Below are 23,467 nucleotides of genomic sequence, written 5' to 3' on the forward strand. Positions count from 1 at the left end.
TCAAAAACGTCGTAGCTTGCTGCAATAATTTCAAAACCTACAAAAATTCTCTGCTCATTTCAATAGTGTGATCTGCCTCAAACGTACTTTAAAAATCATGATCTCATACCAAATAGATCATTCAAAGCTCTCATAGTATCACAATGGTTCCGAAAAAATATGAAGAGTTCACACAGTACAGACAAAATACAATTTCGTAATTGTGAAGTTATCCAACGGTGTAATTATGTAAACATGTGTCACTGTCATAGTAAAAAGTTTGTCTCTCTCAATTAAATGAACAGATAGCTGTGTAATTTATGTGTTAGAGGAATATGGTACCGATGTGTAAAGTTGTATAAGCAAATACCATATTAGCTAGGGCTCCTTGTGCTTGCCAAAGTAAGCGTGTACCCCCCTGAGGATTAATGTAATTATACCCTCAGGTGTTACAAATTACAGCAATGGAATGAAATGTATCACAGAAAACTTACTTTGTAATTCAAAAATCTGTAAAATTAAATGTTTTAAGTACAAAATTAATCACTCAAATACGTGTCCTGTGGCGTTAAATGTGCATCTTGTTGTAAGATAATTCTGTGGAAGTGTCGTAGTTATCGTCCTCCGAAAGCTAAGTTCTGCAGAAGCCAATGTACTTACCTCATGATAAACAAAAGTGAAATGCTTTGCGTATAGATATCTTAGTCATTACGCTTATTGTTGTGATGATGAAAGTACTGTGCTGTAACGTATTGTTGTGCTACGGAAAAGGCTGTCTCCTTGTAGCTATACCACAAAAGTTACTACTAAAACATGTTTTACTTTCCAGAATAATTCAGAAAAACTGTGCAGATATAAAACAGATACACCGCAAAAGCAACATTGAAAATTATCACTCATTAGTAGCGTCGTAATAAAATCGTGTAGCTGTCACATAAACTAACCACTGTGTCATCTGGTATCTCACAGAAAGTACTTTAATTCAGAATGTATTTTCAAGTAAACCAAAATGTTGCATTAAAATCTCATTAGCAGTACTGGTAAATGTTCTAAGTATGTGAGCCTTATAGTCGTTACGTAATCGTGCATCTAACAAGGAGGAATGTACAAATAACAACACTGTGTCGTCTGTTCACTATAACAATGCAGTGGTAATTACTGTCTAAGTTCCCTAGGTTCTTGGCTGGATAGTTAACTTTAAAACATTGTTGCATGTTAACAGTTTCTCAGTGTGACAAATTGTACTAGTAGCGTGAAGTGAAAAGTTTTATGGCAAAGACTAAGTTAAAAAGCAGATTATCTCTCAATAAACGGTTTTACATGTGAAATGTGGTGTAAACCTTTACTCTTCCTAGTACACAGAGTTTCAACTTTCATGTGGTATACATCGGTAAAGGATACTGGAATTTTTCTCAAGGTTAGCGTCTATGTTATTTTTCCCTTAGCCAGCGGGCGCAAGTGGCTGCCTGCGGTGCAGGTATTGTCTGTTTCTTTGTTGGCGCACGTCGTTATTGGGATTAGGAGACCTAAGTTCTACAAATTCGCCTTGCCGAGAGGGCCCAGCCTTGTTTAAATCCCGCCAGTGCTGATGCAGTTCAGGTCTGTCGTTACGATCATATCGTCTGTCGTCATGTCGGTAGATTCCATAGTTTCTTTCTTGTCAGTCACGTGGTGGAGAATTTCTCCCTGAGTCGTAACTGCGCGCTGGACCGTTGCGTCTAAAGGTATTCTGTCTCCGTTGATAATAATTATTTTGGTTCCCATATTGTCTGCTTCTCTGATTGTCTCTGTGATAGTCATTACCGCGGAGAGGTGATCTTTCCCTGTAATTATTACTACTCTGCCAACGGTTGTCATACGGGTGGTGTCTGTTTCGGTTACGATTTACATTGAAAGAATTGCCTCGTCGTATATTATTTCTTTCATCGCGGAATTGCGATCGATGTGACCTGTAGTTGTTGTGTTCCTGTTTTCGTGTTCCGCGATTGTCAGTATCAATTTCTAGTTCTTGTAACAGTCCCTGAAAAGCTTCAATGCCGTCTTTGCAACGTCCTGCTAAAATAATATGTCGTAAATGTTCAGGCAATTTGATTAAGCAAATGCGGATGAGTTCTGAGGGGCTGTATGGGTTTGACAGGTACTGATTCTTGTGCAACATGTCTTCAAAATATTTCACAAGACAGGAAAATTCAGATAGTTCGAAATGTTTCATCATTATGATGCTATGTTTTACTCGGTCTTGTGTAGCTTGAGACCAGTATGCTGAGAGGAACGCATGGTAAAATTCTCCTTCACTGTGACAATCGTGAATGACCGATCGCATTCTTACAGTTGGTTCATTCTCTAAATAGCCACACATAAATTCCAATCTTTGCTCCAATGACCAGTTGGGAGGAAAACAATGAGAGAATTGATGGAGCCACGCTTGTGGATGAATGTCGTTGGCAGAATTCTTAAACGTTTTGAATTTACGTGTGGTAATGAACAGCTTATATTCAAAATCATCGTGTCGGCAAGTCGCATATCTGTCATTGTTACGTCGTGTCAGCGGTTCCATCTCAAAATTCGGTGTACCTTGCCAATTTCTTTCATAATTTCCGAAGTGCCCTGAGTTATTATTTTGTGGCTGTTCCGTATTTCTCTGTCCCTCTTCCCGTATTGGAGCGCGAGTGTCCTCTGAAATACGTAATTCTTGTATTACCTGTGTCAGCTGATCTTGTACTTCCCGAATTTCTCTTTTGTACTGTGTATTGATATGATTTTGATTTTGTTTGAATTTTCTAATTTGTTCATACTCTTCTGTGTCAGTGAAGGCTACGGGTCTTGTGTCATTCAGATTATCATCTACCTTTGTAGATAAGTTAGTGAACTGATCCGAAAGTTCGGCTACTTTCTCCGATAGTGAACACATTTCCTCAGTGTGTTTTTCTGAACCAAGTTTCAGAGTGTCCATTTGTGTTGAAATCGTATCTACTGTGTCCTTTAAGTTTTCTTGAGTTTTTGCAAGTTGCGTAACCGAATCGGTAGATGCCACTGAGTCAATTTTAGCTTGCAAGGTGTCGTGTTTTTCATGAACAATAGTTTGCAGTTCTTTTATGGCTGCTTCATGATTCTGTAATGCATTTTCATGACGCGAAAAAATAGGTTGGAAATGCTCAAAAATTTGTGTTTTTACGTCATTACAGACTTTTTGACATTTCGATTCAATGTTATGTAACTCAGTAGTTAAATCCTCACGTGTTTGTTGAAGCTTATGTTCCACTGAGTCTAACTTTTGAAGCTTTTGTTCCATTGTGTCTAACTGTTGCTGTGTTTGCCTCTGGTGTTGTTCCATTGTGTCTAACGTTTGAAGCTTTTGCTGTGTTTGTCTCTGATTTTGTTCCATTGTGTCTAACTTTTGAAGATTTTGTTCCATTGTGTCTAACTTTTGAAGATTTTGTTCCATTGTGTCTAACTTTTGAAGCTTTTGCTCCATTTGTTGCATTAACTGTAATAACAGTGCACTGGTGTCTGAAACAGTGTCAGTGCTTTTCGGCAGTGAATTTGCACCGGCAACATTCACATTTTGAGAAGCGGAAAATGTGTCTTGACTCATTTGAGAAAACGGTGAGAACCCAAAACCTGAGTCTACAGTATTTACAATATTGTGTTCTGTCATTCCCGATTCCTGAGGCGAGCTGTTGCCGACCGATCGATCGATAATGCTTCCCTGTTCATTACCTGTTTCACTGTCTACTCCATTATTTGACGCCCGCTCCATTTCCCTATGCACTGTTACCAAATTACTACTTTGAATATTAGTTAATTCATTACATGGTGGCGTTAACACACTGCTTGCGTCTTCACTGTCATTTCTCAGTTTACTTTGGAGCCTAGTATTACGTTTTTCACACGCCATTATTGTCACAATATTTCACTTGACAACACAAAAAAACAGAATTTGAAGAGCAAAAATAAGAGAACACATTAACATAACATTGAAAATAATATCTAGTTAATTGCAAGCGCAGCTGCGAAATACTTGGTGCAAATCTACATGCATGCCACAACTGTTTTACTGTGCAACAATGAAAAACCACAACTACCAAGGAAATTCTCTCTATAAATTAGAGATGGGGGATCCGCTCTTGAACTAATTCATAGAGTTCAATCTTTCAAAGGAGTGAACAATCAGTGATTCAGAAAAAAAGAACGGTAGCTCCAAACGTTTCCGAGAGAGAGAGAGAGAGAGAGAGAGAGAGAGAGAGAGAGAGACGGAGCATATCAGCAGCGCCTCTGCTGGTCACAGCACAGTGCACGCCACACAACACAGCCAGCGCCGGCCTCTGCCCTGCTTCTACCTTGGCTGCCTGCATTGTGCAGTGCCCCATTGGATTTTGTGTTTCACGTATGCCGTGGCGTCTCTGTGCGTCGTCTGCCGCGCGCAGTGTCTGGCGCAGCTTGACTTCGCATCGCACTCTGTCGACGATCGTTTCAGTCGCACGTCCTGCCCTCTGGGCAGTTGATGCGAGCAACAGGACAGAGAGCCACCTAGCGGATAACATAGGAACTACTTGCAAAAACCCGCTCGCAAGGGAACGAACTATTTGTCTCGGAGCGGGTGAGTTCACTGCTCCCCCCACCCTCGGAACTCGCCCGCTCAACGCTCGCCCCACCGTCTCGACTCTAGCCAGAGCGTCGAGCAAAGCGACTCAGGTGTCACTGTGGTCTCTGCGGTCTCAGCTCACGCAGTAATACAGCTCGCGGCTCGACCTGCTCGACTCAGCGCCTCTGCATCGGAGTTCGTCCCCACTGGATATTGTTCTTCGTAGTAATGCCGCTATGTATATTACATTATTATGTTATGTATACATCAATTGTTTTTATTTTATTTTTCTTTGTTTAAACTGATTAGTTTAGGTTCCTGATGACTCCTCTTACTATAGGATTTTTATTATAGACACTCGAATTTACGCTTTAATTACGAGCGAACCGATAAACGTATCGCAAAATGTGATACACCAATATATTCCTTGTTTTATTCTGCGTAAGGCTATATGCAGCACTTTCGTTTTACAGTCAAATTTATATTTTTTTTTCTTATTCTGGTACGGATTTTGCGATTTTAGGCGTCTTCGAAAGGAAACGTTCACTTTAAAAATATATGGCTTGCGATGTATTTGTATGATGTTAATGACATTTTAATACGTTATAGCCAAATATATTGTTAATGTAAATCTCAAGTTACAACATTTTCCGATCACCCAAAAAACCACGATAGTGCAAAATAAATCAATAATCAAAAACTTTGTCATATCGTGGAAATTTCAATAAACAATACAAAATTCTTACTCATTATCTGTGTTACTTCAAAATAGGATCAAATAAGATCAAAATACAGGTATAGTACTGGAATAAACCAAGTTTAAAGGGCAATGTGCCTTCCATTTGTTTTATATTGTAAATGAGTGGTGAGTCATGAAAAAGAGCTAATTCATTTCAGGGAGTGAACAGTTCTGATCCAATCTCTGAAAAGAACAGTTTTGCCCATCTCTACTATAAATACGTGCTAGCAATAAACAAAATCTACACTAATTACACAAACTACAAGAAAAAATCAGAAGATTCCAGTGAGGTATCCTAGGCTAAGGGTCGACATATGAAATGTCCCCTTAGAACAATTATACATGCTTGTGCTTAAACTGACACACAATATTTTTAGCGCAACGCAATCTGACTTTCAAAAAATCCCTACGAAAAAATGGCCCTGACTAACATTATCCTATACCTTTCACAAATCACTTACCTCACAAAAATCTTCGTTACTGGAACTACTGCAATACAGCGAGCGCCACTACTGCCAGCTAAATAAAAGATTCAAACTACGGAAGGCACTAACTACAGATAGGCATAGTTAGCAAATGAAAGATTTTAATAGAGAACAAACAATGTATTTACCTTAATAATCATAATATATATCGCAGTTCATGACAAATTTCAAAACTCCGCCATCTCTCCCCACATCCACCACTGCTGGCGGCTCACCTCCAACTGCGCAACGCTACGCGCTGTTCACATCCAGCTGCCGCTGCCCAACACTACAATGGCAGACAACAATGCAAACTAGCCACAGACTGCACACAGCACAGCCAGTGACCTTCATACAGAGCGCTACGTAACGTTGCCAATAAGAAAACATAAACAGCCTACTTACAATAGTAATGGCCAGTATGAGTTTACGTACGAGTAATACAAAAGTAAGTACAAACTGCAACGTAACCTTCCAGTACTGGTGGTTGTATAAGTCCACCTAAGTAGGTAGATTACCGTCGCTTTGACGTGTCCTACCGCTCCTGCAAGCTACCGTCTGTAGCAAATGGTATCTTAAACTCGTGTGGTCCACGAAATTACTGGCCGCTCCGAATTATTGCTGGGTATTAATAATTTCTAGCGAAAAATTTTAAGGAACCAGTAGTAATTTGACCGCAATGGATAACGCATTTTTTGAAGCACTACACAAGGCACCTATACAGGGCTTAATAGGCATTATATAGCTTTTATTTGCTTTCATGACCCAGAATTCGACTGTGGTACTGACACCTATTCTTTATGATGGAAGGAGTAAATAATCAGTCGAGGGTAGAGATTAATTGATACTTATTCAGTACCGGTGGTATTTCAACAACTAGTCGTGTTTCTCTTGCCATGTACATCATCATAACCGGTCTCTAGCTAACATGGTTCAGTTTCGCCACGTAATTATGGAATGGGACAGAGGAACGCAGACCTGGCTTCAATGCAATTCTATACAACCGCACAATTATACCTATACCCTCGGTTATTACATTCAGTTACTATAGATTACTCAGAACAAGTTCCGCAAAGGCAATACAAGCAAAACAAGGTCGGGGTGGAAGAGTATTTCGCAAATCTTTATCAAATCAGTGGGCATTAAAATCCGATACTTTTCCTAGTGGCACATGTATTTTACCTAACGCACAACGTCGCCAACCAATCAACTCGTTATGGGGGTGCAGAAGAAACATCACTTCAATGCTGTTCAACCCACATGGACAAGTTTCAGTAGCCAACAGAAACCCAGAAAAATATCGACCCACACGATTATTCCTTCCCTATTTTACACTCGCTCACTATCGTATGATTATTCATCGTGTACAATATATTTTCAGACCGAAACTACAATTTATCGATGCGGCGGTTGCTCCAACCGACCACGTGGGGTGAAAGCATGTTCACAGAGAAAACATATGGAAAATAAATTTAAAAAACCCAAAATATTACTGTAAATGGAAGAGCAGATTAAAATACATTGAATGAGTGAATTTCCGTTAAGCACAGAGCAGTAACGTGACCGTGAGCTTAAGGCACATGGTGCATTGCCTGAACAAGGCACTGACGCAAGGTCTACTGAAATTCGAGTAAATTAAGAAAATCCATTCTCTTATGGAGTTCGGTGGTAATTTCGCACCTGATTTCAACATCTGGACTTCATTACAGAGCAGATTTGAGACAATCTAATACCTATGTTAACATTACCAAGACGTGAGCTGCGTCTCCATGTCTGTCCAGCACCACGACCCAGGAACAAGTGCTCTTCCAACCGAATTCGCCTAACCGTTCCGCTTGCAAACGTGGTGGGGGTGGCGCGCCAACCTGACAGAGCCAACACGCGCGCCTACGTGTCCTCTTTGCCCTGACCTGCAAACTTGGTCTCTGCTAAACTTGTTCACACTTGGGGGGTTGGTACTACCCCACTCCAGAACGACCATTCATGCAGTGTTACAATCTGCGCCTAAAGCTTTCTGCTAGTTCACACATTCACTCATTTATACCGTCCAGGCAGCACAAAGGAAAGGAAAATGGGAAACGTGGTACATAACAGAAAAAAATTCAGTAAATAACCCTGTTTAGTCCATTCTCTCCTTTTGGACACCAGCTGAGGTATTACCTGCAAGAGAAGAAACTCTTGCATATAATTTCTGCGTGCTAGCAATTTAATAAAACATTGGAACGGTACAACAAGTTCCGTTTCATCACACTCGGGTATCTTCGAAGAAAATGGACTTGGGGCTGTCTTTCCGATGGAACGACAGTCCAGAACATTTTTCAATTGATGCCACGCGGAGGAGACCCTAATCTCCACGCTGCACCAATCCGTTTTATATATTTTTTTTTTTTTAACATGCTATGCTAGGTACTGTTCAAAGTACAACATTTGACAGTTAGTTTGCCAAGACCACACAAAATAATATCATTGACACAGTGACAATTGCAACAAATATTCTGAGCATTGTGAATGTTCTATAAGTGACATCATCTCAGCTAATTAATCTCAATTATAAAATACAGATGGGTACGTATTATGCAAACACAATGAATTATTGCAACAAATATTCAGAGCATCCTTGAAAGTTTTAGTAATGATATCACCTTAAGTAATTAATCACAATTGTACAATACAGATGGGTACACATTATGGAAACACACTTAATTGTTTTAACACCCTGTGAACTGGAACACTCATAACAAGGTGGGGCAGTTAATGGTTCTCAACAGGCATCACAGAAGTTCTGTTCTAAATATTAAAATGAGTAAATATTCACGTAATTACAGATACAAATAAATACACATGAAGGAAACATTCTTAGTTATGTCAAGACACTGTGAGATGAAACATTTATAGCAAGGGTGGCAGTTACTGTTTAACAACACACCAAATATGAATAAACAATCACTTAATAAAAATATATCGCCTTCAGGGGCTACAAAACATTTTCTGTTATTCGTCTTATCAGAAACTCTAATAAAAACTCTTATTTCAGTTTCATTAGTTATTGAGTCTGCTAGCCTATAACTAAACCCTTAATAAAGTATCCTCATTATTGATTTCAATAAAGCTACGTGGACCATGAAAGCAATGTTCTGAACAATTATATAGGCACAAATAGCTCACAAAACAATATCCCTCTACACATGTCTTAGGTCCAGTTAAAATCAAGTATCTTATCTCTGCTACACCGAGGCTTATGGGCGCCTTGTCATGACACACACTTAATTCCGGCCAGACAGGACTGAGAGAAACATTGTCGGCCTAGGTTCTGATTAACTCATTAGGCATACATCTTGCTTTGGGTCAGAAAATTTACCCCATCTTACATCCCCAGTTTCAGGCTGGTAGATGACAGACTAACGACATGCACCTTACTATACTTCTAACTTTAGAGATAATACTTTACGTTAAAGCCAATGGTCCTCTCCTTTTCCTCTCTGCTCAGAATCTGCTATGAAGTCATCAAAGAAGGATAAACCAATGACACGACTAACCTAGGACAAGTAACACTTTATACATCTTACTCAACAAATTCACATGAATAAGATACAAGATTCTCTCTTGAGGTTAGAGTGGCATGATACAGAAACACTTGAAAGAAGGGGCTAGCTCTCTGGTTAGGTCGGTTATCACTGGCACTTCCTACACTTAAGTAGTCAACGCGGCACTGCTAAGTCACACGCACACAATCCAGGGTTATCGTCAGGGAGGGCTTTCTCCCCCCCAAGTTACTTTACTTGGGGGGTAGCCTATTACACTCAGCCAACTCTCATTCCTCACACGCTGTCTCCTTAAGTTTTATTGCGCCCAGCGCCATTGTTTTCTGCGAAATTCTGATGGCAAGCTAGTCGTCCGTTGGCAGTGAACACACTGTTAAAGCGGTTGCCTTTGTTGTCCTGCAAGCACCCTGACCAGTGGAAAGGGCTGGACTAAAGGTACAGCAGATCCCGTAAGCCCACTTAAATCACCTGTCATACACTCGTTCTGAACGTTTGTGTCCCTTTATGGCTTGAAGTTTTCCTACTGTCCTCATTCAACCGCTAAATTATTGCGTGGCAGGTTTACTAGCGTTTATTGTCTTAACTTTCGGTGGCGAACAGTTCGTAGCTCTCTCACCAGGCACTGCTGGCGGTGTCTACACCTCAGCGTCGTGGATCACTGAAAATGCAAGCGAAGTTCATCACGACACACTTTTCTTAGTTAAATATCGGTGGGTCAATGTCCTCTTTACGTCAAAACCTATCAGGGATCACGAAAAGTGCTAGTGAAATTCATCGTGATACCATCTACTTAGTTAAATATCAGCGAGGTTATGTCCTCTTTGAGTCCGAAAACTATCACGGATCAGTAAAACTGCTAGTGTAGTTCATCATGATCTAATTAAATATCGGCGAGTTTATGCCCTATCTCTAAGTCCAAAATCCGCTGTCTTTATATTGCCAGTCTTTCACGAGTTCTCCCTAATTTCCGTGTCCATAGTCACTACAGAGGTTACTTATGAGACTAGGAGCCTTCAGTGTATACCCCATCATCTCTTGGCTCTGGAAACAAACCAAACAGCAACCTACTTCACCTGACAAGTTCGGTAACGCTAATGGCTTGTGCTAAAGTCATTACGACCGCCGCCTCTCGCATCCAGTCGTAACGGCATGCGAGTCGCCGCCTGACAAGATGCGCCGGAGCGATCACATCAGGGCCTCTTTTGTTGTTAAAGGCTTAGCCGCTCCGCCTGGCCGTGAATACCTGCAGGTAGCCGCCCAAGGCCGTCGGCGCGTGCCAGCAGCTAAGAGCGGTGCGTCAGCACAGGGCCGCCGTGGACGGCGAGCCACGCCCCAGCTCTGCCGCGGGGGGTGGGGTGGGGGGGAGGGGTGTGCAAGGCTCCGTTCATACCGCCTGGCCCGTGCGTGCGCGCCCTTCCGCGCTCGGCTGCAGCACCGGGGCAGGTTCTCCCGTGTCCTTGCCACCTGGACTCGGTAAGCCGCCCTTTTCTCGCCATCGCCTTGCAACATTCAGACAGAACAATCGTCATTCTGTTAATTGTTAGTGGTCATCATCTCCTCACTTGATTACACCAAGTAAATTTCTCATTTAACCTACAGTACACAAATCTTAATTATTTACAGGTTTCACCAGGGCTTTACAGTGGATGACAAATAGTTACTAATACAAAATAATTCTTAACCTCTACATATTACATTTTGTTTATACACAGGCCTCTCTGAAATCTTACCCTAATCTGTTTGACAATTTACAGTAACTGAGTTCAAATACAGGTTTCTCGATTCCTGAATAATAATTACAACACAGGAAAAAATGAGTCTCCAAAGGCGTTACTGTGTGGGAGACGTTTTATAAAAATTGCTAGCCTATTTTTTGGTTACAGGTCATTTTCTTCTCTCTGACAACTGTTAAATTCTTATGGTTACTTCCTGAGATACTAATCATATTTGAGTGCCCATAAAGTAGCAACCCTTCTGTCTCGATTGCGGAGTAGGGCAGGTATCTTGGGTTTTGGGGATTGTTATGCATACCACTACACCACCACCACGATCTACCTCTCTATCTTCCTTCCTTCTTGCATGCTCGCATTTCCAAACTACTCGAGTATTACTCCAGACATTTATATGTCACCACAACGTTTTGGATATTCCTTTCACCATCAAAATTTTCTAATCTACTATTATGAGAGATCGTTAGCAGTACTGACAGATAGCTAGAAGCATTATCCCAACTTTTTTTTTTTTTTTTTGTTCCTTTAACACACAGGCAAAGCCAACACAGGCGACGTAAATGCTCATCCATTAGGTATGACCAGTTTAGCACACCATCAAACACTGAGTAGCTAGTTACACATCACAAGAAAAACACAGAATAGAAGTTCATTGCAACGATACCACCTGGAGTTATTACCTCTCGTTACAGTTTCATACTTTACCTCACTCAGATGTTTCCTCTTTGTTTTGTCAAGTTCAGTCCACCAAGAACAAGTTACGGCGGTTTTTACTTGGAAAAGACGTGAGAACATTACACCAACAACTTTGGTTCATCACAACAGTCCTCTTTACTCGCAATTTCTTCTGAGGCCATTCTTATCAGCATCTCGTCCCTTTTAGTGCTGTTTATTCCCTGGGAACAAACATTCAAGCACAGAAACCGCATACCACATACTAATAGTTATAAATCTAAGGGCACACTTTACATCTTGTATCTAGAGTGTCATCATCTTACGTCAAGATCTCATTCGTGACTGCAGTCGGTGCTCCCTCCTGTTACCTCCCTGGGGCTTCATTCAGTCGTGCCTTCATTCCTCAGGATGGTTTACCTCCAGGAACCTTAACTTGCCTCCGTCTGATTATCCTTGCTACGGTGTGTCACATACTCCTTACCAAGTTCAGCTCGCTCTCGGGGTCTCTCAAAGTCATCACCGCATAAGTCCGTAACACTTCATAGCGCTGTGTATCTGCACAACAGTAAAACACAAATACCACAACCACACAAAAAAATTCGGTGCCTTTTGCAACCGACAACTGGTCCCGTCGCTACCTCGGCGCGAGCCATTACTACCACATAAGCGCATCTATGGCGCGTTTCCCCATCAATATACTTTGCAAAGGTCTACCTTTCCCAGCGTAACTACTTCTCGTTTCCCCTCCGAGTGATCCTCGCTTCTCCAGAGGAAATCACCACCATAGCGTACGAATATCTTCCTTCGACACTCGATTTATCCACTTAGCTTCTAGCTTATGACCAGGCAAGGACAGCAAGAAGAGTACCAAATCCATTGTCCAAGATGTTGTGGAGTACTGTGATTATACTAAACTAAATGGTTGCCTGTACAGGATGACCCTCCTGTCCCTTGTTCTTACTCTATCCATTTTTTGATGTTGGATATGTGGTGCAAGCCTCTTGGCTTACGAGACCTGACAGTTTCGATTTCAGTGGCGTTCCCTAAAGGGTCCTGAATAAACGTTGAAAAACTTACTGCTAACATGCCGGTGTCTTTTGGGCAATCTATGAGTCCTCACGAGAACCTTATCGCCAATTTCGAGTACTAATTGTCTAACGCGTCCCTTTGTCGCCTTATTCTACTTAACGCCTCCTTCCTGATATTTGCAATTGCTAACTCTACTACTACTCCTCTGTGTCGTTGTCGCCTTTCTGGTGGCCAATCTACCAGTTCCCTAATTCTGTTGGGAGGTGACCGATTCTTCAGGACCAGTGTAGGACTGAGCTTCGTCGTCCCATGTGGAATTTCGGTCAGGATTCCTTGGAAGTCTGCCAGATATTGATCCCACTGACGGAGCTTATTGTGGCAGTAGACTCTGCACAGTTTTACTACTTCCTTTGTCACCATTTCTGCGGGATTTCCGGCGGGAAAACAGCGGGAAATGAACACCGGCTTTATCCCTTTCTGCCTCAGAGTGTTTAGCCAACATCTCGACCGGATTTGTGGACCATTATCCGAAATTAGTTTCTCCACTCTTCCTACCTCTCTTAGGAAATGTCTCTTAAGAGCAGACACGACTGTTTTTCCGGTCGCAGAGCGCAATGGGGTAAATGTCACAAACTTGGAGACAAACTTCACCGCAACCAGAACTTATCTATAGCCCTGATTAGACTGCGGGACCGGGCCAAACAGGTCCACCGCCCCTAATTCCTTTAGCCGACTCCGTATTATTGGGTGTAAGGGTGCCCGGCAACACTGGGTCGAGTGCTTTGCTCTCTGGCAGACTTACACGTTCTCAATACCCGTTTGACTCTACGCTCCATGCTGAAGCTGCATAAAGCACTTCCGCGCCAAGAAGTGGCCGTAACTGAGATGTGTATACCATATTAATTTATTGATTATTTCTCCCGGCACGCAGACCAGCCATTTATCACTGTTGATTTCCCTTCTGCAAAACAACACGCCCTTCCTTAGCGCGTAAAACCGACGCCACTCTCCGGCGTTACCGTCCTGTAGCTGAGTCTTAATGTTGCCCCACACCTCATCGCTGCCTTGCTCACTTGTCATACTACTCAGCGCCGCTCTGAAATAGTTTTCAAATGTCACTGGGCTCATGTACATTACATCGAACCTATTCTCCTTGAATTCGTCATCTTTCGCTTGCGTCAGTCCAATCAGACCTCGCGATAAGGCATCAGCTACCACGTTTTGCGGGCCAGGAATATGGAAAATTTTGAATGAAAATTCTTGAAGATACAGGGCCCAGCGCAGTAGGCGGTTGTGCGTAAGCTTCGCCGTCATGAGAAACTGCAAAGCCTTGTGGTCCGAATACACCTTAGTAGTTCGTCCAAACAGGTAGTACCCAAAACTTAGTGAACCCCGATACAATGGCTAAGGCCTCTAGTTCGGTCACCGTGTAGTTTCTCTCGGCTTGGTTTAAAACACGACTTGCGAAAGCCACCGTTTGCGTGAGGATATTTCCGTCCCGGTTTGCCTCTTGGTAAATGGTAACGGCTATGCCATCACGCGAGCTATCGGACGACATGCAAAATTCCTTCCCCAAGTCGGGGTGAATCAGGATAGGCCCATTTAACAATGCCCCTTTCAGGGCATCGAACTCCTCTTGTGCCTTACTGTCCCAATTCCAGGTTGTTCTTCTGCCTGTTATTTTTCACAGTCTTGGGGTAGTAACACTTTCTATCTTAATAAAACGTGTGTAGAAGTTGAATAACCCAAGGAAGGCGCGTAACCTGCACTTTGCCCGTGGTGTCGCATATTCCCTAATTGCTCGCAATTTCTCGGGGGCAGGACGGTTGCCTTCTGATGAGACTTTATGGCCCAGGAAGTGAATTTCCTTTCTTCCGAATTCAGACTCTATTTCTACACTCCTGGAAATGGAAAAAAGAACACATTGACACCGGTGTGTCAGACCCACCATACTTGCTCCGGACACTGCGAGAGGGCTGTACAAGCAATGATCACACGCACGGCACAGCGGACACACCAGGAACCGCGGTGTTGGCCGTCGAATGGCGCTAGCTGCGCAGCATTTGTGCACCGCCGCCGTCAGTGTCAGCCAGTTTGCCGTGGCAGACGGAGCTCCATCGCAGTCTTTAACACTGGTAGCATGCCGCGACAGCGTGGACGTGAACCGTATGTGCAGTTGACGGACTTTGAGCGAGGGCGTATAGTGGGCATGCGGGAGGCCGGGTGGACGTACCGCCGAATTGCTCAACACGTGGGGCGTAAGGTCTCCACAGTACATCGATGTTGTCGCCAGTGGTCGGCGGAAGGTGCACGTGCCCGTCGACCTGGGACCGGACCGCAGCGACGCACGGATGCACGCCAAGACCGTAGGATCCTACGCAGTGCCGTAGGGGACCGCACCGCCACTTCCCAGCAAATTAGGGACACTGTTGCTCCTGGGGTATCGGCGAGGACCATTCGCAACCGTCTCCATGAAGCTGGGCTACGGTCCCGCACACCGTTAGGCCGTCTTCCGCTCACGCCCCAACATCGTGCAGCCCGCCTCCAGTGGTGTCGCGACAGGCGTGAATGGAGGGACGAATGGAGACGTGTCGTCTTCAGCGATGAGAGTCGCTTCTGCCTTGGTGCCAATGATGGTCGTATGCGTGTTTGGCGCCGTGCAGGTGAGCGCCACAATCAGGACTGCATACGACCGAGGCACACAGGGCCAACACCCGGCATCATGGTGTGGGGAGCGATCTCCTACACTGGCCGTACACCACTGCTGATCGTCGAGGGGACACTGAATAGTGCACGGTACATCCAAACCGTCATCGAACCCATCGTTCTACCATTCCTAGACCGGCAAGGGAACTTGCTGTTCCAACAGGACAATGCACGTCCGCATGTATCCCGTGCCACCTAACGTGCTCTAGAAGGTGTAAGTCAACTACCCTGGCCAGCAAGATCTCCGGATCTGTCCCCCATTGAGCATGTTTGGGACTGGATGAAGCGTCGTCTCACGCGGTCTGCACGTCCAGCACGAACGCTGGTCCAACTGAGGCGCCAGGTGGAAATGGCATGGCAAGCCGTTCCACAGGACTACATCCAGCATCTCTAGGATCGTCTCCATGGGAGAATAGCAGCCTGCATTGCTGCGAAAGGTGGATATACACTGTACTAGTGCCGACATTGTGCATGCTCTGTTGCCTGTGTCTATGTGCCTGTGGTTCTGTCAGTGTGATCATGTGATGTATCTGACCCCAGGAATGTGTCAATAAAGTTTCCCCTTCCTGGGACAATGAATTCACGGTGTTCTTATTTCAATTTCCAGGAGTGTATCTCTCAGAGCTTCCAGTAATGACGCCAGCACTTTGTGATGTTCTTCCCACAACTCTTCCGCGATTAACACATCATCGATGTAGCAAGTAATTCTTTTACGGAGCGCGTCCGGTAAAACCGTGTCCAATGCGCGCCTAAAAGAGGCAGAAGAGACACTCAACGCGAACGGAAGCCGTCGGAACTGGTAAGATCTGCCAAAGGAGAGAAATGCCGTGTATTTCCTACATCCTTTCGCCAATTTTACTTGCCAGTAGCTTTTTCGCAAATCGATTGACGTAAGTACACGTACCCCATGACATTTCTGGAGTAGGGTGTCGAGCGTCTCTGGCCGATCGGTTTCCGTCTCAATAATATTATTAATCTGCCTAGAATCCAGAACTAGACGGATCGACCCGTTCTTCTTCGCCACAATGTGTATAGGACTATTGTAAGAACTTATTGCACGCACTATTATGGCCTGCTGCAGCATAGTCCTGATTTCCTGTTCCACAGCCGCGCAGTAAACAGTAGGTATCGGATATGTTTTCGCTGCAAACGGCGTATGGGGCTTCACTTTAAATTCCTACTCGAAATTTTCGATAGGGCCAGGTGAATCTGCAAACACGGTTTGGTACGTTGTGAGAATCTCGCGTAGTTGTTCCCGCAATTCAGTCTATCCTAAATGACGCGTTTTCTCGTGGATTACCTCCCCGGCCGTTTTCGCGTCAGTCTGCTCAGAGGCACACCTCGGCGCCACCATCCTCGCCCATCACACACATACCGAGGGACGCACACTCGTGTCCTTCTGCTACGCGACCTTCATCGAAACCAACTGTCATTTTTGTTTTATGACCGCTAAGATGGACGCACATCCTCTCGAAGTCGAGCACGGCCTTATAATGTTTCAAAAAGTCAAGTCCCAGCACTGCCTCAACCGCAAGTAATGGCACAATCAGGAACGCGGCCGTAAGTTCGCACGACTGACAAGTAAAGTCGATATACGCCTGCTCTCTCGTTTCTACACTTTTGTTCCCTACGGCACCCCTTACTCTTGTTTTCTGTAAAGGTAGGGTCGGCCACGGACTGCCCACGCTGCATCGCGTGAAAACATCCTCCCTCATCACCGATGGCTCACTTCCCGAGTCTAGTAGACAAGGAACTACAAGCCCATTAATTGTAATGCTGATCGTAGGGCAGTTGACCGAGTTTACTACCACTGTCTCCTCCAGCAATACGTCCCGTACGTCCTCGTACTCCAAGCACATTGCACTGACATGGTGAACTTCACCACTCGGCATGGCAATGGTGTCAGCCCCTGTCACCTCTTGTCACGTTTCTCCGTCTCCGCGTTCCGTATCACCGCGGGAGTTACGTGGCTCCTCTGACCTCGCACCTCCTGCGTGCCACGAATTCTGCTCGTTACGACGGCACCGCTCTTCCCTAGGGCGTCCCCAGCCTCTGCTGCGTTGTCGCGGGCTCCAAGAGGCGCGCCCACGCCTGTCATGTCCACGACAGTGATTATTATTACCGGGAAACTGAGGTCTCCAACTCCGGTTGCGCCTTCACCCGACATTCTCGTCGCGGTTACCTTCAAACCTAACGGCGTTTTGCTGCTCACCTATATTTCTTTCAGTAGCCAACTCTTGCATCAGGTTCTCAAAGCCACTAACTACGTCCGTACCTCTTCCCGCAATTGTAATTTCTTTAGGCAATTTGCTCGGGAGTTTAGTAAGACAGATTCTATTGAGTTCCTTAGGATCATAAGGTGCGTCAAGGAAGTGATTGCTCTCGACCATGTCTTTGTAGTACTCTACCGGGTGCCTGAACGTACTGTCTACGTAGTTCTCTCGCGTTAAGTTGCCCAATTCCATCCGCTCTTGCATGCTCCGAGACCAGAACTCGCTGAGGAAAGCCGCCTTAAAGTCCTCGTACGTTCGACAGTCCTTAAGCATTATTTGTAATCGGGGTAGCCGCTTCACCTCTCAGGTGACTGCGCGCGAATTTTATTCTTAGCACATCTCCCCAGGACCGAGGCAGCGAGTGTTCAAACTGATTGAGCCGCATCGAGGGCGCTACGTCGTGGTTCGGGTCGGGGAAAAGTAAATAAGATTGCACTGAGACAAAGTGTCTCCTGCATTCTTCCTCATCAGTATCAAAATTCATACCATGATCAGTCGTGCGAGTAGGCGGCTCAGGATTACGCTTTAAATTACCGAGTCTCCCTTCAAAATCACGGTATTCCTCTTCTTCTCTGCGTCTACGTTCACTGCTGGAACTTTCTGCTCCCCTAGCCGCATTACTAACAGAATTACTGCCGTTGGCGTTTTGATTTTCCTGCAGCTTATTATGCAGGTCAGCTATCATGTCCCGATTGCATTTGTTAATATCGGCCTGCACCCTTTTAAACTGCAGAAGTGACTGAATTTCTGCGGATTCCGCGACAGGTACTGGCCATGTCCTATCCGAGTCCGTTCCATTATTCAGCGCGATTTCCTCTACCGTACTCGTCAGGACGCCTACCTGATTGGTGACCTTATCAATCCCGTCTGCTTGCGCCGTTAGCTGCTCACCCTGAGCGGCCACCTGTTCGCCCATACGAGCAACCACTTCCCTCTGTTCCGTGCAGACGCTCTCCTATACTTCTCTAACTTGCGACTCGGAAGGAAGCACTATTTCTCGCAGGGACAGATCACTTTCAAGCACTGTGACCCGGTTTTCGAGTCTGCTTGTGGCCTCACTGACTTCGGTTTGCAGAGACTGTATCCCCTTGAACATGGAGTCAGCCAGTGCCTGGTTTCCAGCAGTGGCTGTTTCGACTCGTGTCTCTAACGCTTCTAGGCGTTCCTGTTGGTGCCCTAGCTTGCGTTCTTGTTCGTCGAAACGGCTATTAATTGCGCCTATCTGTTCGTCTAATTTTCTTGTTAGTTCCTCGCGTAATGCCTTATTTGAGTTATTAATTTGTAAGGTCAAATTATATTATAACGCCAACGCCTTGTTTGAGTCCAGTAATGTCTTATTCGAGTCTTCGAACGCCTTATTTACCCTCGTCTGATCATCGGCTTGCTGCTTCATGAATTGCAAAACACTTGCTAGCAGTGGGTTCTCGTGGCCCGTATTTCCCGCGCTAGCCCGTGCTGTGAAAGTTGGCACGGGTGCACATTCCTGAGTCGCACCCTCACTCGCGCTGGCGGCTTCCGAGGTCGCCTCCGCACTGCCTGCCTGGGGCCCGAGTCCCGCTACGAACGCACGAGGCTCCGCTGTTTTGCTTGTCCGTGGCCCGCGGTCAGCACGCCCCGGTTTGGTACTCCGCACCAGCCGGCAATCCCTGCGTGCTGCACGCACCACCGTTTTCGTCGTGCAACATATCCATCTCTGCTATGCTTTTCGCGCGCACTCTACTAATATTCTGACTCATTACCTATGTTTACGGTTTTAATCACTGTCCCCTACACACTATACAACGTACAATAAAACAACCCAGAAATATCTAATTAACCTATCTCATGTACCAAAACACCCGTAAATTCAACTATAGGCGAAGACACAACAAAATCAGCAGAACACAACAAAGATAGAAGCAACGCTCTATTCAGCACAAGCAGAATTGTCCTCCACTATACAAGAAAAAAAATTATTATTTCATTCAATTTTGTTAATTTAATGCAACCTAATTACTGATCAAAAGGACCTGTGACTCGATATCCAGGCGGGGTCACCACGTGCAACATAACCTTCCAGTACTGGTGGTGGTAAAAGTCTACCTACGTAGGTAGATTACCGTCGCTTTGACATGTCCTACCGCTCCTGCAAGCTACCATCTGTGGTAAATGGTTTCTAAAATTCATGTGGTCCACGAAATTACTGGCCCCTGCGAGTTATTGCTGGGTATTAATAATTTCTAGCGGAAGGTTTTCACGGACCGGTAGAAATTTGAACGCAACGGATAACGCATTTTTTTTGAACCACTACAGAAGGCACCTATACAGGGCTTAATAGGCAGTATATAGCTTTTATTTGCTTTCATGACCCACAATTCGACTGTGGTACTGACTGCCACCTATTCTTTACGATGGACGGAGTAAATAATCAGTCGAGGGTAGAGATTAATTGATATTTATTCAGTACCGATGGTATTTCAACAACTAGTCGTGTTTCTCTTGATATGTACATCATCAAAACCGGTCTCTAGTTAACATGCTTCAGTTTCACCACGTAATTATGTAATGGGACAGATGAGCACAGACCTGGCTTCAATTCTATACAACCGCACAATTATACCTAAACCCTCGGTTATTACATTCAGTTACTATAGATTACTCAGAACAAGTTCCGCAAAGACCATACAAGCAAAACTAGGTCAGGGTGGAAGAGTATTTCCCAAATCTTTATCAAATCAGTGGGCATTAAAATCCGATACTTTTCCTAGTGGCACGAGTATTTTACTTAATGCACAACATCGCCAACAAATCAGATCGTTATGGGGGTGCAGAAGAAACATCACATCAATGCTGTTCAACCCACATGACCAAGTTTCAGTAGCCAACAGAAACCCAGAAAAGTATGGACACACACGATTATTCCTTCCATATTTTACACTCGCTCACTATCGTATGATTATTCATCGTGTACAATATATTTTCAGACCGAAACTACAATTTATCAATGCGGCGGTTGCTCCAACCGACCACGTGGCGCGAAAGCAAATTCACAAAGAAAACATATGGAAAATAAAAAAAAATCCCCAAAACATTACTGTAAATGGAAGAGCAGATTAAAATACATTGAATGAGTGAATTTCCGTTAAGCACAGAGCAGTAACGTGACCGTGAGCTTAAGGCACATGGTGCATTGCCTGAACAAGGCACTGACGCAAGGCCTACTGAAATTCGAGTAAATTACGAAAATCAATTCCCTTGCGGTGTTCAGTGGTAATCTCGCACCTGATTTCAACATCTGGACTTCATTACAGAGCAGATTTGAGACAATCTAATACCTATGTTAACATTACCAAGACGTGAGCTGCGCCTCCATGTCTGTCCCGCACCACGACCCAGGAGCAAGTGCTCTTCCAACCGAATTCGCCTAACCGTTCCGCTTACAAACGTGGTGTGGATGGCGCGTCAACCTGACAGAGCCAGTACGCGCGCCTACGTGTCATCTGTGCCCTGACCTGCAAACTTGGTCTCTGCTAAACTTGTTCGCACTTGGGGGGTTGGTACTACCCTAAGCCAGGACGACCATTCGTGCAGTGTTACAATCTGTGCCTAAAGCTTTCTGCTAATTCACACATTCACTCATTTATACCGTCCAGGCCGCACTAAGGAAAAGAAAATGGGAAACGTGGTACACAACATAAAAAAATTCAATAAATAACACTGTTTAGTCCATTCTCTTCTTTTGGACACCAGCTATTACCTACAAGAGAAGAAACTCTTGCAAATAATTTCTGCGTGCTAGCAATTTAATAAAACATTGGAACGGTACAACAAGTTCCGTTTCAATAGGAACAATGATACATTTCTGGAAGTCTGTCGGTATCTCTCCTGTGTTATAGATGGACCTAATAAGTTGAAGCAGCATCATTTTCGTGCTGTTACCAACGTTCTTTATTAGTTCTGCAGGAATGTCATCAGTACCCATTGCTTTGTTGTCTCGTAGTTCTTTTAGAGCTCTGTAAAATTCTTCTTGCAGAATGGCTTCTCCCGTGTCACCTTCATCTTCTTGCTCTTCCCTTCCTATTACTTCCTCGGAAAGAGGTGTTCCGGCGTACAACTCCTCAATGTATTCTTTCCGTCTCTTCACTAAGTCTTCACCAAACAGCAATTTCCCCTCTTTATTTTCTATTGTGCCTAAGAGTGTTGTTTTAAGTTTGTTAAAAAACTGATTTGCCTTTCTATCTTTGCATATTTTCTTCGACTTCCCTGCACATTTCTGTAGAGTGAAAATTTCATTCCAGAAACGTCCCCCAGGCTGTGGCTAAGCCATGTCTCCGCAATATCCTTTCTTTCAGGAGTGCTAGTTCTGCAAGGTTCGCAGGAGAGCTTCTGTAAAGTTTAGAAGGTAGGAGACGAGGTACACCCAGAAGTAAAGCTGTGAGGACGGATCGTGAGCCGTGCTTGGGTAGCTCAGATGGTAGAGCGCTTGCCCGTGAAAGGCAAAGGTCCCGAGTTCGAGTCTCGGTGCGGCACACAGTTTTACTCTGCCAGGAAGTTTCAAATTTTCTTTTGCTTTCCTAGATTCTCTATTAACTAAATTCCTTAGTCTTCTGTATTCAGCTTTTCTTTGTTCATCAGTTGCATTTTTGTATAATCTCCTGTTTTCTACAAGCTCAATAATAATACAGGTAGTGCTTCATTAAAAAAAAGAAACAGAAAAACAGGGGATACTGGTAGTGGTCAAAATCACATATACTTGTCTGCAATTGCAAGTCAAACCCTGATACATGAAATCAGCCCCTTGGGTATGAAGCATCCAAACTGACAACGTACAGACAACTGTTTGGATGTCTGCCACCAGTGCTGGTGCTATGGTAATGAACTGCTAACTGGTTTTCATCAGTCATTTTTAGCCTACCATGCAGTCTCATTATCATTCTATATTTTGTTTGACCAGTACTTTAATTAACAGCTAGTCGTCTCATCGTTTCCAGTGCGAGAAACCGCCTGCTCTAATCCAATAGTTTCTGAGTCGCTGAGTTACTTTTCTGTGATTGACATTTCTCTTGGTAATTCCGCACCTCTGTGTGATTGGCTGTTAAGAGGCGGTTAACTAGATTATGTGATCAAAAGTATCAAGATACCTGGCTGAAAAGGACTTACAAGTTCTTGGCACTAGCCATCGCTAATACTGGAATTCAAAATGGTGTTGGCCGACCCTTAGCCTTTATGACAGCTTCCAGTCTCGCAGGCATACGTTCAATCAGGTGCTGGAAGGTTTCTTGCGGAATGCAGCCCATTCTTCACGGAGTTCTGCGCTGAGGAAAGGTAGTGACGTCGGTCGGTGAAGCCTGGAACGACGTCAGCGATCCACAACATCCCAAAGGTGTTGCATAGGATTCAGGTCAGGACTCCGTGTAGGCTAGACCATTGCACGGATGTTACTGTCGTGAACCACTCCGCCACAGACCGTGCATTATGAACAGGTGCTCGATGGTGGTGAAAGGTGCAATCGCCATCCCCGAATTGCTCTTCAACAGTCAGAAGCAAAGAGGTGCTTAAATCATCAGTGCAGGCCTTTGCTGTAGGAGTACCACGCAAAACAACAAGGGGTGCAAGCCTCCCCTCCCGCCATGAAAATCCCGATCACACCGTAACACCACCGCCTCCGAATTTTACTGTTGGCACTGCACACTCTGACAGATGATGTTTACCGGGCATTCGCCATACCCACTCCCTGCCATCAGATCGCCAGATTGTGTACTGTGA

At 44.4% G+C, this 23,467-nt stretch overlaps 1 protein-coding gene across 2 annotated transcripts in view; it reads left to right on the forward strand.

The window, feature by feature from the left end:
- The window catches only part of LOC124720168 (CARD- and ANK-domain containing inflammasome adapter protein-like), a 551,179-nt gene that overhangs the window by 419,652 nt on the left and 108,060 nt on the right, over nucleotides 1-23,467 (forward strand). The gene's annotated exons all lie outside the window — the stretch shown is intronic.

Source organism: Schistocerca piceifrons, chromosome 11 (assembly GCF_021461385.2).
Source record: "Schistocerca piceifrons isolate TAMUIC-IGC-003096 chromosome 11, iqSchPice1.1, whole genome shotgun sequence".
Classification (NCBI taxonomy): Eukaryota; Metazoa; Arthropoda; class Insecta; order Orthoptera; family Acrididae; genus Schistocerca; species Schistocerca piceifrons.